Source organism: Protopterus annectens, chromosome 6.part0, assembly GCF_019279795.1.
Source record: "Protopterus annectens isolate FY-2018-M chromosome 6.part0, PAN1.0, whole genome shotgun sequence".
Classification (NCBI taxonomy): domain Eukaryota; kingdom Metazoa; phylum Chordata; order Ceratodontiformes; family Protopteridae; genus Protopterus; species Protopterus annectens.
In genome coordinates, this window is record NC_056737.1 from 1,850,705,389 (window position 1) to 1,850,725,296 (window position 19,908).

Consider the following 19,908-nt stretch of genomic DNA (forward strand, 5'->3'; position numbering starts at 1 on the left):
GAGTAATCATTCCCTTATACTCAGCATTGATCAAACCAGTTATCAAGTTCAATGGCCCCTTCTGGATGTATGTAAATAAACATGCCAAACAATTAGAAAGACCCTGAGGGTTCTTTACCAAAAATAGTACAGACCCTAAAGTCCCTGATCTGTGAATAAAGGATGGAAGCTATATCCCTTTATTCAGTGCCTTACAGACTTTTGAGGGGAGCTCTCTATCTTGCTTACCCAGCCATTAGAGATCACTTGGTTGTCCTGGAACTTTTGTATCTCTGCAAGTCCAAAGGCTCCACCAGTATTAGAGCCAGGGACCTAAATCTTCATAAATAGATAAACAAATCACATTGGAGGGATGGGTTTAGAATCCAGGCCTTACCAAACCTCTGGAATAAGCTTCCCCCGCATGTTAAGCAGTGCAACTCACTATCTTCCTTTAAGCATAAGATATATATGAGGGAAAGAGTGTTCACAAATTTACTCCAGCATTGACTGGTATAGCATTCCTGGAGAAAGTAGGTACAGCCTGAGAGAGAATACTGGCAAGGCTTAATGGTCAAGAGATTCAATGGCCTTGGAACATTTATGAATCTGTAAGTCCAGTAATACCTGCTGAGTTTTGCACTTAAAAAATGTTATAGCACATTTGGGCTTTTAAAGCATTAAGCTGTTGGCCATGCACCTCACAACAGCCTGCCTGAGTGTTGTAACATCTGTTCTCTGCAAACAGCTGCATGCCTTATTATTTATATTCCTGGTGTGTTTGGTGGGGTCTTTTATGTAAGGAATGTGCACCATGTGAAAAAATGAGGAAGAGGACATTAAATAAAAAGAAAGAAAATAAGGAAGTAAGAAAAAAGGGAAAATAAAACAAAATGTTTTTGTAGGCAAAGGAACAGAAAAATGCAGAAGCTTGAGAGAAATAGGAAACACAAACAACTAAGCTAGAATGTTGAAAAAAGGAAGAAAAGAGAATAAATAATAAAAAATGGTGTTATGGGGGACTGGCAAAATAACAGGTCAGAATCAGAAAATCCTGCACTTAGCAGTAAAGGTGATTTGTAGCTATGTGAGCACACACCTGCTGACTGAGGTTTCTAAATGGAAAAGGACTGAAATTCTCTGTTCTTAGTTGTCAGAAGCAAATGCCAGAGGGGGAGAAATTCAAACATATACCAGTATAGTGCTTAGTCACATGTCTGGATCAGTTTTCGTAACTGCAAGGTACACAAATGAATTCTGTCATTGTAGCTACTCTATGGACCACCCTGTACCATTACCAACCATGTATGTATTTTCATTTACATTTTACAATGCTAACCTGGCACTACATTGAGCTGCATGCCCCAGTATGTTCCTGCTTGACATCACTGTAACATTAGGTTGATGGGTCCAACCGGCAGTTCAGCAAGGGAGAGTTCTGCTTAATTCGCTATCTGACTTAGCATGCCTCACTGAATCACACAAGTGTTTATGAATGCTCTGAGCTTTTTGTGAGAATCACAGTTTGCGAGTCAATGCTTACCTGATGACTTAGCTGCTGGGTATGTTTTTTGGAATTTAGCCCTTTGTTTTCTTTGCTTACTGAATATGAGTAGACAGAAATACTGCAAAAATGCACCGATCACCTGGGGGCAGTATAAGAAATCATTTTCTGCTGTGTATGGAAACAGCTGAAAAGAAAATATTTAGTAACTTTATGAAGTTAAGCCACCAGAAAAAAAGACAAACAACATAATACTGCAGAAAAAGTTGTTGTATTCGTGATTGTGGGGAACAGAAGGAAGGCAGAAGAGGGTTATAGCCCCAGTGAAGTATAGTATCACTGATACATTGCAATCAATGCATTTTAGGCAGGTCCTTCATGCAGTTCTGAGGGATATATAACAAAATACGCTTTCATGCTTTCATTCCTTCATTCAGTGATACCCATTTTCTCCTGCTCAGCATAGGAAAACAACAATAAGTATAAGTCAAGTGACTATGGGGGAGGAGAAACATTTTATATGATTTGCTTTAGTAAGTTAACTGCATGCCCTTAAAGTTCTTTGCATAAACTACAAAATGAAGGGCAAAGTCTACCTTCACCCTTGGAACAGGGCAGCTGACATTACATGACTAATGTATCTTAGGCAAGAACCCCTCCAGTGAAAAGTACTTGAGAAAAAAAGGAAAGAGAAACAGCTATGGGTGAGGAATAATTTTCATGGTTTTGCTTAGCAAATTAAATAAGTACATATAGAGCACAAGGCCCTCTGAAAACTGATAGAAATCAGCAGAAGATCCATGCCAGTGTAGTCTAGTACTACTAATGTAACATGACTAGCACTGCTTAGGTAAGTTACTATTTGTTTAACTGTGTATAATTGTGAGGGCTGCATAAAAAAGTTGGAATAGAATGTGGATGATATGGGTGGTTAAAAATGTTGGTTTTAGTTTTGTAAGAAGATATAATGTACAAGCATAATCTCTGACAGCAAAGAGAGCATGCTTATTCTATCATGCTGATATAATATGAACTGTTTCAAGGAGACTGTATTATTAAATTAACTAAATATGCATACAAGATCACAGTAGAATTAGGTACAAGGTAGGGCAGGCTTTACCCTAATGCATTGTTTTGCATGTTATGTAGCCAATGCACCACTGTCAAGGTCCCACCTATTCCAGTGACTAGAGCAGTGGAAATCACTATGAAGCAGTAAACATAAAGTAGAAAAAAGTCTGTGTGAGCGGGAAAAAAATACATATAGTTCCATATACTGTATGTCTATGTGTGCGTGTGTGTGTGTGTGTGTGTGTGTGTGTGTGTGTGTGTGTGTGTGTGTGTGTTTGTGTGTGTGTGTGTGTGTGTGTGTGTGTGTGTGTGTGTGTGTGTGTGTGTGTGTGTGTGTGTGTGTGTGTGTGTGTGTGTGTGTGTGTGTCCGAGCAGCCTCATGTGTCTGTATGTGTGTGTGCATGTACATATACACATATATCCTCACACACATATATCTAGCTACCTATCTATCTGTCTGTCTATCAACAGCTGTGTGGAGTTCACATCATTCGGAAGAATATAAGACACAATCCAAAGTTAATGAAAGTCATATCAATAATGTCTACTGCAGGTTTAGAAATAACGCATAACAATTAATGTCTAGAGCACTGTTATACATTTCACTGTAAGTTGAGTGATGCTACTTAAAATGAGTGATGCTGTTTCTGTTAATTGTACTAGTTTATATGACAACAGAAAAAAATACCTGTCTGTATTAGTGAGTGCAGATTTGTTTAATAAACTAGTAAATTATTTTACCGAAGAATGAAAGAAACCTAACCAGAGAGAGGTTGGCTATTGTAGAAGGAGATTTGGTATCCATAGCAATAACTCTGGGAGAGAGAATCAACCACAGTGAAGGAAGACCTGAAAGGAAAAACCTGCAAATTGTTCCTGGCAGAGGAATCCAGAGAGAAGTATCAACACAGATGGTTTCCCAGCAGTATAAGTTAGTTAAAGGTACTAAGCTGTGTTTTTTGTTAAGCCACAAAATTGTTTTGCTTGGGAAAACCTAGCATTACATCCATTTGTATATAATAAACTGCATTTTATAAGACTAGTGGTTTCAGCTACTCAGCTACTTTAAACTTCTACTTTATTTCTCTGTGTGCATGAGTATGCGAGTGTGTGTGTGTGTGTGTGTGTGTGTGTGTGTGTAAAAATAGATAATATACGTGGAGACATGAGTGAATGGGCATACCTTCGTTGAAGGTTATGCATCAGGGCTGGTAACTCGGCATGTAAAAATTAACTACCAATCACTGGCGGACTGGAGTTCCGCTGTGACGATCCCTAACCGGGAAAAGCCGAAGGACACAACAACAACAACAACAACACACATTAACATATATATGTTGATCCTGTGAGTTTCATTGAGCTGGGTTTATCAAGGCTCGAATAATTGAGCCTGATTCACTCTAACCTGGCTCACTGAGGGCTGAGAGTTGGGGGAGCAGGACTTGTACCTCCTTTGGGACCCATGTTAAAGCCCATCCCTGAAGTTCACTGAGTTAGACTTTTCTGAATTAGTCTCGCTATTACAACCTGACATGATGATTAAATACTGTTATATATAATGACAGACTATTTTGTCAAAAAATGCCAACAGACCTGATTTTTTAGAAACTAAAAAAATGTCTTTATTAAACAAACAAGCAAAAAAATTTCAAAGCAAAGGTAGAATGGCACACTTGATGGCTATCTCTCAGCTCTTGCCTCTCCGTTATGGGAGACGGGGGATTGGCAGTGTTAAGAGATGTTGACCAAGATGTAGTTCTTTCCCTGGAGAGGAAGAGCCCACCTGCAGGGTTACAGCAGGTTTGGCTATTCCCCCTAGGAGGCAGTGAGGGATAGAGGAAGTAAGTACAGAGGTCATAGGGAGGTAGACTGCAAGGCTGTTCTCTCCCTTGAGAGGAAGGGTCTGCCTGCAGAATTACAACAGAATTCAGCTGTACCTCTCCCCTAATAAGTAAGGGAAAGAGAAGAATGAATAAGCCCATTGAGAGTACAGACAGACTTCATCAACACATGAAACATGGACCAAAACAAAAATTGAATGTTTTTTTTTTTTTTTTTTTTTTGTGGTTAGCAATGTTATAATTCACACGTGGTGTTATAACTGTAGAAAGCCACATGTTACATTTGTAATAAGAGGTTTCATATAGTTTCACTGCAGAAAAAAATTTTGGGACTTTGAAAGGATGTTTTTTTTTTCTTTTGACCCTCACCTTAGTGTTGAAGGGGATGCAAATAAATAACCTGCACAGGCTGCTAGATAATGTCACTACGATTCTGACACACACGTTAGAAATTGAGGTAAATCTTGTAAAAGATAAAAAATCTTAACAATAAAAATCATCCTACTCAAGTCTGTAATCATAAAGAGACTAAATGCCACAGTTATGGGAATGTGGGACACAATAATCAAACTTGTGAAACATAATTTTAAGAAATTAATAAAAGTAGTTGTCACTGCAGAAATGCCGAACTGTTATGAAAAGATGAAAACGAATGTGAAAGTAACACTAAATCATTAATGTTTTAATAAACATTTTAATAAATTCTCAAAAAACAGACTTGTTTGTGTTTATTTTTATTATAAATGATGAAAAAAACTTGAAAAGCAAAAGGATAGTATTGCTACAGTATCTGTTATACCTAGCTAAATGTTCCATGCACTGTTTTCTGAGAAATACTTACTGATTTATGGAGTAGTACTATAAAGCTTGCAATATGCACAGTTGAGAGTTTACCTGTGTGGGTAAAATGATGCCTACAGTATGTTATGAAAAACATAAAGAATGCTTAGGTGTGTTAAAAGGTTAAGGACCAACTTTGTGCAGAAGCAGCTGACTGCAGAAATTATTTACTCTAGAAACAAATAAAGACTTGGAGAAAAAAATATATTGCATGTGTTTAAATCAGTGCAAGAGCACCTTGATTTGTATGAGGATGTGTTTCATAGGGAAATGGGAACACATTCCCCAGGATTCAACAAGCTCTGCATAGCGTGCAGGAATAGTGCAAGAGCTGCTGCAGGCAATATGGCTGACATGCGATCCAGAAATAAGCTCCCGGGAAATACAGGAGCACTCCTGCACTATTCCTGCACAGACACAGCCCCTGCATGCTAATTACCTCATTTGCTGGTAAAAAACATGCAAATAAGGTGAATTAGCAATCCAGGAAGCAGGCAGGCATCTGTGCAGGATTAGTGTAGACTGCTAGCTACTGGCTGAATACATTTCTGCAAACTACAAAACAGAGGCATGACAGCTCATTAAAACCATGTATTAGAAGGGTTAGCCATGGCAAAGGCCAAATATATGGCCATAGACATGAAAATGAGTTGCAAAATTATAAAAAAATAACTTTCTTTTTGCACGATTTCGGACGTTTAAGTGTAGGGCAGCGGTGTGCAAACAGGATTGGCCCGAAAATAATAAAAAAAGATGGAAATAAGCTTTTAAACCAAAATCATAAATTTGCCATAATAGTCAATGGCATGCATAATACAACAAGCCCATAGAATAGTGGTTGCTAAGGGGGAAGGCTGAGTGTCAGTTTTGTAACCATGCATTAGCAGTCAATCCTATGCAAATTAGGGCAATGATATTGAATCACAGATTTCCCCACAGTGCTAGCTTGCACCCAACTGTGTACGTACAGTAATACCATAGTGTAAGGCTAAGAGCTAGATGACTTCATAAGTTGGTGTGTCATGCATGGTGTAAGATTATTGGAGCTCTGTGGCCCGTGTTTGCCTTTAGCTAAGCACAGCTAAGGAAGGGGGGTTGTTTGAAGCTGCCTAGCAGTATTTACATTGCTTAAAAGGGTGTGCGCACCACGCACCAGGTTTTAAACAAAGAAATAAATAAATAAATTGGGAAATAGCAGCTCCATTCACATCTGAGCACTGGGTTTGTGTGGCGCGCCTCGGGGCTTAAACAGGAAGGCAATGGGATGGGAAAACAGCAGTAGGAAGGTAACCAAGGAGAACTAGCATAGCTGGCAGGTGAAATATATCAGAATCAGCCAATTACACAGGCAGCAGCCCAGTCCAGCACACTACTATAAACTATGCAAACACCTTTCACTCTGTTTTTTCCCACAAACTCTACACCACAGGTGTACACAAATAGGAAAATTTTACCTAACAAAAACAGCAAATGATAGGCCTGCTTTTGCTCTCAATATGTGGAAGAGGCTGAGGGTGGTGAGGATGAGAATGCTGATGACCAACCCACAGTGAGGAGAAGGAGAAGAGTGTACAGACCCAGGGTAACCTACCAGAAGCTACATGAGCTGGAGATAGTGGAGCGCTATAGGGTGGACAGGGACCTCCTACCTCAAATTGTTGAGCTGTGCCGGCCACGCCTCACACACAGAACCAACAGAGGGGAACCTATCGCAGTGGATACCAAGGTATGTGTAGGCTTAAGAATACTAGCCACAGGTACCTTCCAAAGGCCAACTGCGGATATCATGGGGATCTCACAGGCATCAGCATCCAGGGTACTCCACCAGTTCCTGGATGCCATGTCAGCATATGCAGGTGAGCACATATATTTCCACAACACCTGTGAGGTGTTGACCAGCAATGTGCGTCTCTTCCACCAAATAGCAGAATATGCTGAGGTAATGGGTGCTATAGACTGCACGCATATACACATCAAAGCACCACCCGGTGAGCGGGTTAGGGTCTACATAAACTGCAAGGGCTTCCACTCCATCAACTGCCAGGTCATGTGCAATGCCCAGGGCATTATAATGAATGTGTGTGCTGGCAGCCCTGGAGGCTATCACGACTCCCACATCTGGCATATGACGCAGCTGTACCAGAGATTTGCCAGTGGAGACATCCCATATGGCAGCCTAGTGGGGAATGCTGGTTACGCACTGGAGCCATGGCTGATGACATCCATCACAAATGCAGACACACAAACAAGAACTCCATAATGAGGCACACGCACAAACAGGAATCATAATACAGCGTGTGTTTGGGATGTTCAAGTTACAGTTCCGGTGCCTGGGCATATCTGGTGGATCCTTGCAGTACTCTCCAGCTACATGTACCCAAATTGTCATTGTATGTGCCATGCTACACAATATGATCCTGCAGAAACATCTGTAGCAGGAACAGCATGGGGCAGGCCCACACAGCCCCCACCATTGCCAAGTTCAGCACAGACACAGACAGACTCAGAGGAGGAACAACCTGAGCCTGTCCCTGTAGGCAGAAGGAGACATGCCCAGTACGCCCAGGCCTTGGCAAAGAGGCAATGCATAGCACATACACTGGCACAGTAGCAACCCTGGGAATGACACCTCTCTCTGACTCGCACATGCAATAAAAGGGATGCCAAACATGACACTACCTGTGCTTAACCATGTATAGAGAGTGTACTATGTGCATCCGACATAGTCAGCCCTCCAGCACCATCATCAGTACTGGAACAGCCACAAGGTAAGTCACTCTCCTTATCAACTGCTGAATGGAGTAGTATGTTCTGCTACTTGTATCTATAGTATGGATGTGAGCATGCAAGGGAATCGGGTGGCTGAATGGGATGGCAGCAGATAGTAGACACCAATATGGGCGGCATTAAATCCATAACAAATACTGGTGTCAACATAGTAAGCAGTACTAGACAAGGTGACAAATCCCACTGCAGGACATGTGGTGGGCCAAATGTGTGTCCATAGGATACACACATGCATGTTAGTGAGGCCCACATACCCAACAACAGTCTCAGCCAGCAGGACAGGTGTAGATGACCACAAAGAAAGGTGGTGCTAAGGCCTCCGATTGATGGCAATGGAGAACAGCCCCCCTCCAGACCTACACAGATAGACTACAACAGGTCAGGCAATTGGATGTTAGTTCTGAAGGGTAAGAAGTCTGAAACTTAAATGTAGGTCAATAAAACCTAAAATCTGTACTACTCTGATATGCCTGTAGTCTGCATGATAGGTCAGAATACAGAATGAAATGGAAGCCAACAGAGTACCTGGAATACCAGTACAGTCATAGCAAATGTTTATAGTTGTCAGGTGTGCTCCCCCACCACAATCGTATGTAGAAATGTAGTAACATGTACGTGTGGGTATAATAACAGTGGAGCACAGATTACCTGAGCTGGCCAAATTAGCAGGATAGATTGTTGCACGTGTACAATATGCAAGGCTCTGTGTGTTAGGTTGTTGTGTGTTGTATATTGTGTGAAAGTGCTCAGCATGTAGGCATGGAGGGTTGTGTCCAGGTGGCCTATGGCCAGTACTGTTGATGACAGGGCCAAGTTCTAACAACTGCAGTGCCAAACACAATGTATCCCAGCAAGACCCAGTCCAACATTAATCCATACTAATTGTTTGGATGTAATATCTGTCACCATATGAGAGATGGACATAGCATGAATGTGGGCCCAGACATACACACAGTACACAGGTGGAAGTACCCTAGACAGAGTACATAAAATGTAACTGTCAACTGCACACACCTTTGGAATTGTACATACAGGTTTGCAGCACATTAGTTGTCTGTGTAGTATGGAATACTGATGTAGTCTAGCCAAACACTGGCAGACCACAAAAGGCACAGTTATGAACTACTGAGAAACCACTGATGTCCCTGCACAAGCCAGCATAAGGGGAATGCCCCATGTATATCTGTGAGTCAGCTGCAAGAAGCTTCCATAGCACACATCCACTCAGCTCACCCCATCAGCCACAGGTTCATCACAAGCCATATCCCAGCTGTTGGGAATGAGTACAATATGACCCCCACTTCTGTATGGGAATACCCACAGAATGCAGCATGCTGAAGAGGTGTCCCATACAGGTGTGTCCCTAACTGTAAGCAGCACCCTGCCAGCATCCACACCAATGGATTAATAAGGACAGAAACTATTGCCATTAGCACATTGCACACCTACCCTGTCACCCTAGGGGAATCCAGTGGCTTGCAGCCTGGGACTGTAGGAGTGACAGAATGCACTGGCCTGCTACAGATGGCCTGCATCACTACCAAATGCCCTACGGTTCTCTGTCAAAGGCTTGTGTCTCACCCGTACTGCCAATGTATGTTACCTCATAGAGTCCCAAAGAACAACATAACACAATCCACAGAACACAAATGCAGGGCCATGTCGACAAATCCCAGTAGCATGTCCACCATGTCCTACTGCATGAACTGTGGACCAATCCCTAAATACGCTGGGATGAAGTAATAACTATAGGGATACTTATCAGATATCGCTTGCATAATGTTAGGAAGAGGATAGAATAACAGGGGGGCGTAGAGGCATGGACGCCATGGAGTGTGTGAAGTCTGAAACTCTTATGTGCCCCCATACTATCCCTGCCTGCAAACCCAGGAATGGGTGGCTACAAACCTGCTTGTAAACCACAATGTGAATGGGAAATGACCAGAAATATGAACCCTGCCTCTGGATAACCTGTATGAATCTGTACAGCTGAGAGGTATGGCCACAGCAGGATATGGCCATTCTGTCATGTCAATAGATGTACAAGCATGGGATCCTCAGCCACTACAGTACCAAGGTGCTGGACCATTTACACAGACCCATCAGCAAGTGTCTGCAGATCCCTCTCCAGAATGGCACAATTGTGTAGGCTGCAGACCACAATACTGGACACAGCTTCATTCATCTTGTGTTCCCCAGGAAATTACTGTGAGCAAATAAGTATATCTGTCAGTAGTTGATGATATAATACATCACAGTGTAAAACAGTACATATGTCTGAATATCTCTGCTAACACCAAATACATGTAGCAGAAGTATCACAGACACAATTAGTTACATTATCCCACTATCCTTTTCCCATTGTGACTCCATATTGACAACCTATCTACAGATATCCTGCAGAAACAGGTTGCTAGCTATAGGTGTAGAACACAAATGCCTGCACTGGAGTACAACTTACCTGGAATGGATTCACACATTCAGTACAGAAGGTCATACTGGACATGCTCCCACACTTAGAGAAATGAAGCCTATGTCTGGCAACAACAGTGGACTATACATATCTGTCAGTCGCAGATGTCTGTGCACACACACCAGATTGCACACCAGCCATGCTTTGCACACACATCAGATAGGAATACACACATATATCCAAGGACAACACACTATAATAGGTCAAAAATACACAAACAGAGATGTGGGGAAGACAGAGGTGGATAGTGACAAAGAGCTTCCCATCATGAGGCCTGTCCCACCCACCACACATCCAACTGGCCAATATCACATGATGTGCCGATGTCTATCACTGTAAACATTTGCTTCTGGTAGCCCTCAGCACTATAGTGTCTGTGGTGCTTGTGATAACTGTGTAACATGACAGTACAAGTCCTTATTCATCTAGCAGTCATATACAGAGTCTTGTCAAATGTAAAGTTGTGTGTGACTGAGTGTTGTGTGTGTGTTTCCAGAGGAATGGTTTATGGCCCATTCACACACACTGCACTCCCCATTGCCCTAGTTTGGCTAGCCTGCTGATGTCAGTCACCTTGAAATACCCCTTTGGACAAGGATCGTCCCTATAAGCCCTGTGGCATGTGCAATAACTGTGTAATGCTATTGTGTAATGTACCAGTTAGGTAGGAGTTCTAATCCCAGACATGGCAACTGTGAAACTCTGTGTGTGTGTGTGTGTGGGCGGGGGGGGGGGTCATTGCTTTTGAGACCATTCACAGTCACTACACTTTCCATTGCCCTACTTTAGCAAGCCTGCTGATGTCAGTCACCTTGAAATACCTCCTTGGACAAGATTCAGCCCTGTAAGCTCTGTGGCACATGGGATAACTGCGTAATGCTATACTGTGATTTACTAGTTAGGTAGGAGTTCTAATCCCAGACATGGCAATTTTGTGTGTGTGTGTGTGTGTGTGTCTGTGTGTGTGTGTGTGTGTGTGTGTGTGTGTGTGTGTGTGTGTGTGTGTGTGTGTGTGTGTGTGTATGTGTGTGTGTGTGTGTGTGTGTGTGTCTGTGTGTAGGGATCAATGATTTTGAGGCCATTCATAGACACTGTACCTCCCATTGCCCTACTTTAGCAAAGCTGCTGGTGTCATTCACCTTGAAATACACCTTTGGATAATGGCTAGCCCTATAAGCTCTGTGGCACATGCGATAACTGTATAATGCTATAGTGCAATGTACTAGTTAGGTAGGAGTTCTAATCCCAGACATGACAATTGTGAAACTGTGTGTGTGTAGGGATCAATGATTTTGAGGCAATTCATAGACACTACACCTCCCATTGCCCTACTTTAGCAAGGCTGCTGATGTCATTCAGCTTTAAATGCACCTTTGGATAAGGGCTAGCTCTATAAGCTCTGTGGTATGTGTGATAACTGCATAATGCTATAGTGTGATGTACTAGTTAGGTAGGAGTTCTAATCACAGACATGGCAACTGTGAAACTATGTGTGTGTGCAGGGATCAATGATTTTGAGGCCAGTCATAGACACTACACCTCCCATTCCCCTACTTTAGCAAGCCTGCTGATGTAATTCACCTTGAAATACACCTTTGGATAAGGTCTAGTCCTATAAGCTCCGTGGCATATGCAATAACTATAAAATGCTATAATATAACATACTAGTTAGGTAGGAGTTTTAATCCCAGACATGGCAACTGTGAAACTGTGTGTGTGTCTGTGCACGTGTGCGTGTGTGTAGAGAGTAATGCTCTATGCAGTCTATGACGAATTAATTTAGGTTTATGAAAAGCGACAAGGGCAATAATATTGTTATTATGGAAAAGGAACTTTATGTGAAAGGTATTTTGGACATACTTAACAACAGTGATGAATATGAAATTGTTTCATTATTTGATATTAAACGTTGTCAACATTTAATTCATTCATATTTGTATGAAGCCCTTATGAATGGGGAGATTAGTCATGATTTATACGATTTTTGTATTATTGATCAGCCCAGAATTGGGGTTATTTTTGGGATACCCAAAACTCATAAGTCGATTAACAATCCACCATTCAGACCTATTGTGTCTTCCCCCCATTCAGTCACGGAGGGATTGGCTTTGTTTCTTGATGCTTTATTGGGACCCATTGTTTCTAATGAACATTCATTTATTCGTGATTCATGGCATTTTCTTAGCAAGATTAATACCTTTGCAACTACTTTTGGTTTTGACCCACATAAACAGGTTATGTTTACCATTGATGTGGTATCACTATTTACCTGTATACCCCACCAGGAAGGGGTTGAAGCTATTCAAAGTTTTTTTATCTACCTATCATTCTGGTTTTACCAACAATGTGATCTCTCTTATTTGTAGGTTGTTAGAGATTATTTTGGAGAATAATTTTTTTCTTTTTGAAAAGGTTTATTATAGGCAAAAAAGAGGGGTTGCTATGGGGTCTTCAGCAGCCCCCGCCTATGCTAATCTAGTTATGTCATGGTGGGAGCGTCAATTTCTTCCCACTTTGACTAGTAAATATAGTATTTCTTTTTACTGTCGTTTTATGGATGACTTGTTTTTTATTATTGAAGGTGACACATCAACTGTTGTTGATTTCATTTCTGACATTAATTCCTTTTCAAACTACCTAAAGTTTGTTATTGGTACCAGTGGATTGGATGTCAATTTTTTGGACGTTTCCCTAAAATGGGATTTTGATGAGAAAAGGTTACATAGTTGCATTTATAGGAAAAAGACTTTTAACAACGGATATTTGCACTATAGGAGTGGCCATCCTAAACATGTTATTAGCAATATCCCTAGGGGACAGTTCATTAGGGCCTGTCAGATGACTTCCAAGGACACTGATTTGTTTCAGAAATTTGATTTTATCATTTCTTTATTTACCAACCGGGGATATGACAAATTGACATTAACCCAAACCAGTACTGACATTTGTACTAAACGGGCTGTCCAATATCCACCTTTATTAAATTTAAAGTCTGATAATTCTAATACCCTTGTTAAGAACTTCAGTAATAATGAATTGAATGTGAATTTGATTTGTTCCCTAGAAATGAGCTCTGATTGTCGACGTATTCAACGTATTTTAGGTAGGAATTGGAGAATTATTAAAGGGAATTCTGACATTTACCATATTTTGGGAGAAAAACCACTATTTGTTCAGAGAAATCATTTTAATTTGAAAAAGATTTTGGAAAATCAGAACAGCAGTTTACCTACTGTTGTGTCTGACAAGAAGGGTATGCACTGCTGCCACCAGTGCAACATGTGCAGGTTTATTTCTATTGGTCCTTACATTTCAGTCATTTCATCTGACAGGATTTTGGCAGTTCCTGGTTATGTTAATTGCTGTACCTCAGGGGTTATTTACATTGCTTTATGTTCCTCATGTACCGCATTTTACATAGAAATGACCACTAGACAGTTAAAGACCCGTATTAGGGAACATTTGTATTCTATTAGAACCAATGATGAAAGGAATGCCCTATTTAAACATTCCATTGTTTGTCATGCCTTTCATAAATTTTTGTTTTCTGTCCTTGAGGTGTGTTACAAAGATATGAGGGATGGGGACTACAAGAATTATTTATTACAAAGAGAAGCCTATTGGCAAATCAAACTAAAATCTGACATTTCCCCTGGTCTTAATGAAGCAGTTAATGTTAAATGTTTTTTGAAGCAACGTAAACTTAATGTTAACAAGGATGACAATTTAGTTTGTCTTCATATTGCTTTAAATTAAAGCTTGTATCTTAAGGAGCTGTTTTTACATTTACATTTTAATTGATTAATTAATCATGTGATTTGTTGTTTTTTGTATTTAAACATGTGATTTACGTTTTTAAATTATTCTGATGAAGTTTTTTACGAAAGCGGATAATAAATTGATATACGTTATTTCCTGCAGTGGTGTCGTTTTGCCTCTACCGTTGATTTTGGATTTTACTGGTTTTTGACTGTCTTTTTCAAGTTGGTTCTATAGTCTGATGTACTATTTAGGTAGGAGTTCAAATCTTAGACATGAAAACTGTGTAACTGTGTGTGTGTGTGTGTGTGTGTGTGTGTGTGTGTGTGTGTGTGTGTTTGTAGAGAGTAATGCTTTTGAGGCCATTCACAGTTGCTACACCACCCATTGCCCTTCTTTAGCAAGCCTGTTGATGTCATCTACCTTGAAATATACCTTTGGAGAAGGGCTAGCACTATAATCTCCATGGTGCTTGCCATAAATGCCGAACAATGTAGTAGCAGTAACTACACAGCTATGGGTTTGGATCTCATCTGTGGTAAGTGTTTGTGTGTGTACCTGCAAGATTTTATCCCTATTTACAGCCAGTACACATCTCAGAGCCTGACTTTAGCAGTCCTGCAGATATCATCCACCTTACACATTATCTGTTGCGAAGCCCATACCATGTCAGGTCAGTGGTGCATGTGGTAAATGTGTAACATAATGGTCCATAAAGGTTGTTAGATAGAGATTTGAACCTCACCCATGGCAAATGTAAATGTATGATTAGGGTAAAATTATTTTTGGGATCTCTCACCCACTACATCACCCAATGTCAGTATTTACAAGGACTTTTAATGTTCCTCACCTTAGAAGTACCTTGGGACAAAATCCGTCCAATAAGCTCCATGGTGCATGCGATAAATGCTGTATACTGTAGTAACAATACATAGCTAGGTAGGGGGTTGAATCTCAGTACTGGCAAGTGTGTGTGTGTATTTGTCATCAGTATCCTATGTGGAGGTTGCTGTGATTGTGCAATGACAGGATGCATTGTGGGGTGGGTTTTGCTAAATTATTATATTGAGGGCCTACTGTATGTCACAATGTCCACCTTACAAGAACAACAGATGTCGAACAGCGGAGTGGCTGGTGTAGACAATCCATAGCATAGCCCTACATGTGACATTATGGAACAGTGAACAATATAAGCAACCTTTGTATTACTCAGAGAACACTCTCCATCCATGTCTCATTTACAAACATACTTGGCTAGCCAACGACCACTATATTGGTAGTTCCCTGCATATTTCCCACAGATAGTAACCATGGTGTGATTGCAGTGAACTACATGCCTGTTGACTACAACACTGCCACTGACATCAGAATGTACTGTGATGTGTAGCATCTCCTGACTGTGTGCTATCCAGCAAATAAAAGGACATGGCACCCTGTTCCATCCCTAAAATAGGCAAATAATTGCTTACAGTGGTCCTTTGCTATGTTCCCTACTGGATGCCTGCAACAACTGTAGAGTCTGCAAATGTAACTCACAAAGGGAATACCATGCCTTATACACATGCCCTGTATGGACAAATGCCACTAACTTCACTGAATACCTGTATCATGCTGTCAATATAGGTGCAGGCATGACCTCAGTTCCATAGCCAGGTCTCACCACATGAGGTGAGGAATGCCACATCAGATGATAATGATCTGTCCACACAACATGCTCCAGAGATCCCAAGTACACTTCCACACATTACAAAACATGCATGTGGGACATGTGCATAACCCAGACACTGTCCATGTTATGGAATATAGATCACATACACGGCAAGCATTGCACAGCACTGGCCACCCACAATAGTAACCCAGATGAGTGGATGTTGAATACAATACCGTCCCATGTGGGCCAATCCAGAGACTACACCCCTGAACCACACTGGAGTCCATTGTCATGTGGCCTGATGCCAAGGTATTCCCTTTGCCTAGCCTTGTACAGCCTTCTGGCACAGTCAACTACTACACATCTGTGAAGCAATGAACCCATGCATGTCAGTACTGGCAAGTGTGTGTGTGTGTGTGTGTGTGTGTGTGTGTGTGTGCATGGAGATTAATAATTTTGAAGCCATTCACACTCACTACACCTCCCATTGCCCTACTGTAGCATGCCTTCTGATGTCAGTCACCTTGAAATAAACCTTTGGCCATATATCAGCCTGATAAGCTCTGTGGCACATGTGATAACTGTGTAATACTGTAATGTAGCAAACTAATTAGGTAGGAGTTCTAATCCTGACTCTGACAACTGTGATAATGTGTGTGATTCCCTGAGAGAGTATAGGTGTGTCTTCCTTGAGACCTGCTTTTGTGGACAGTCTCCAACATGTAAGCTCCGTGGCACATGCAATAATTGCATAACAATGTAATAGCAATACATAGTCAGGTAGGGGTTTGAAACTCAGTACTGGTAAGTGTGTGTGTATTATCAGTGCCATGTGTGGGTGTTGGGGTGATTCTGTAATGACAGGGTCCATTGCAGTGTGGGTTTTGCCACAACATTATATTGAGGAGCTACATGTCCCATTGTCAACATTATAAGGCCAACCTCAGCCATAAATGTGTACAGCCATGTGCAATAACCATGTGATAGTATACAATACAGGCACCCGTCATAATGCCCAGATACCTCTCCACCCATGGATCATACACAAACATGCTTGGCTCTTACTCTCCTACTCCCTTCCTTTCTCACTTTGTCTCTGTCTCTCTCTCTCTCACTCCCTCTCTGGTGGATGTGGAAAAGTACACCTGCTTTGCTTAGGCAGCAGCTTGAGTTTTGTACGTGATGCTCATGATTGCAAATATGGCCCTGTGTTCCAGCCTCTGTCCTCCAGCTATATACCAAGCTTTGTCCATATGTCATGCAGTAAAAGGTTGTTAAGTAGTGGCCTATCATTATTTAGTGCTGGTATTCCTGCTATCATTCCAGTGATGTTGTGGACTCCCACACATATTGTGGGGTAGGGTCCATATATATAAGGGCTACAGCTGGACTGTTATATGCCCTTGTAAATCATTCTATGAGGGAGGGGTATGCACCATTTTTAACCTAGGCTGTTACAACATGTGAGGGATATCAGTAGTAAGACACATGAAGGTATATGGCTGTACATTTTCATACATTTCACCATGGGAACAGTGGTGGGCTAGTGCTTACTGTCTTACAGACAGTTCTGTTTGTCAGTGTGATAGCGATGTTTTAAGTTAAGCATTGTTATCTAACAGATACATTTTCATTGTGACAACTTAATTCTTTTCCCCCTAGGGGTTGAGTACAGAGTTTAATTGGAGGCTACTGAACAATATTTGTAATTAATTAGTGTTAATTGAGTCTTATCTTCCAGGCAAGTGTTTTTTTTTACTGTTGTACTACTTGCAGGCCTTGGTCTGGACAACAATATATGTTATGCTTTCAGATTACTGTAGCAAATGTTTTGTTTGAGAGTTGCATTACTCTGTTATTATGTATTTCAAACACCTAACTGCTATATGGAATGGTATATACAACTGAAATAGTACACAAATAAACATTTATATGTATGCAAACCTGTGTGTGGTGTCATATCCTTTGACTTGTCTGTGGGTATATTTCATGCAATAATTGTCTTTTGTATGACAGAATCAAACAATGGCCATTTTAAAAGGTGGCAACTGTAGGAATACTGGCTGTTCGATATGCTGTGCACCCTCTAAATATATATCTTCTTATGCATATCTGTAAGTAGTAATATATGTATATGTGTATATGTATATGTGTGTGTGTGTGTGTGTGTGTGTGTGTGTGTGTGTGTGTGTGTGTGTGTGTGTGTGTGTGTGTGTGTGTGTGTATGTATCACTGGAATGTTTACTGCTTCCACTTTGTACAGTCCCTATGGTACACAGACTGTTCTGCATGATATGTTATTGATATCATTCTGACATAGTACAGCTGAGATGGATTATTGTTAACTTGTTGTGGCTATTTTGTGTAGGGTCCTGGGTATGAGACTTGCAAGTGTTGGTTATTGTGTTGCAAGGCAGATCTGTTCAGCTGTGGAGGAGGGAATGATATCAGTAGTTACAAGAGGTACTTATTTTGGGCCTCTTCATCCCCATTAACAGTGCCTTTGGTCATATATTTATTTTTTGTGTATATATATATATATATATATATATATATATATATATATATATATATATATATATATATAAACATACATCTACATATATAAATACATTTCCCGTACTGTTAAATGACTGTGCTGGATGATATGTTTGGGAAAACATCAGATTTATTTACATCTGAAATGGCTTAGTGGTAAATCACTTTGGCTGTAGTGTGCAGGGTCCCGGATTTGAGACTTTCAAGGGCTGCTTATTTTGTTGCTGGGCAGTACAGGGGCTGTTGAAGACAGAGTGATTAAGGCACTTTAAAGCAGTTGTAAGTAGGTTTGCATGAAGCTAAGTGATGCTTACGTGAGCTTAGCTTAACTTACACCCACTTACGGCTGCTTATGGCCGCTTAAACCTGCACTAATTTCAAATAAAGAAATGAAACAAGGGAGATAGGAAAGTGGTGAAATTGGGGAAAGCAGGGGAACAAACAAAAGGAGAAACAAGTAGGGATGTGCAGGAACGATGTAGGAAAGGACCATACCTCTGCATTTCTTTGTCAGCAACAGCTGCTTTCAATGTGGACAACTTAGAATTTGACGCCTCACACCCTACAGGGTGGTGTGTGGGCATCATACAATATGAATGATTGGTAGGGTTAGAGTGTGTGATGGTACAGGTCTCTGGGTGAAATGCAGAGCTATGTATGGGACGTGATTTTTTTGTGGGACAGATGCCCTTTCTTTTTAAGGTGAGAGTGGGATGTTAAGGAAGGATTATTGGTAAGTGTGGTGAGGGAGGTTTGGTAGCAGAAGTTGCATTTGCAGACAAGACAGAAAAGAGAGCAGACGGGGCAGTGTATGACACATGGGGGGTAAACACCTTGATGGGGAAGGTCGTTGGGAATCTGAGGCTCATGAGCCTCCCCAGATGGTAGCAATGGCACTGATGTCCCGACCTGATGGCAGTCATCACTACTCCTTCACAGCCCCGAAGGTGGCTGTGCTAGGGGCTGGGCTGGAGGGGCCGCCTGCCCCTGTAGCTGTGACAGCCTATCCTCCACCTGGCACAGGTGGTCATCCAGCTCCATCTGGAGGATACTGCACACCATGCCACAGACCTTGTCCCGGGTGACAACATCCTCACTGTGCCACTTGTAGGGGGGGTGAGTGCCATCTCCTGCAGTGGTTCCACCTAAGGGTGGTGCAGGACCAGCAGATGAGAGAGGTCTGGGTTGGGTCCCAGACATGCTGGGACATGGTACCTCTTCCAGGTGGGGTAGGAGAGGCGGATCCGCTGGGATCTGCCTTCCCATATGTTATATCGTGTGGAAATTAACAATGAATATTGGTTAGTCATGCACAACACATTACAACATTAGTCAAAATAGTATGCATGGATATTCCCATTTACCCAAAACAGTACAATTATAACAGTGCCATAGCAAACAGAACCTATGCATATATGGAATTGCATTTAGGGTTGCAACAGCATGCCAGTTAGTGATATGTTAG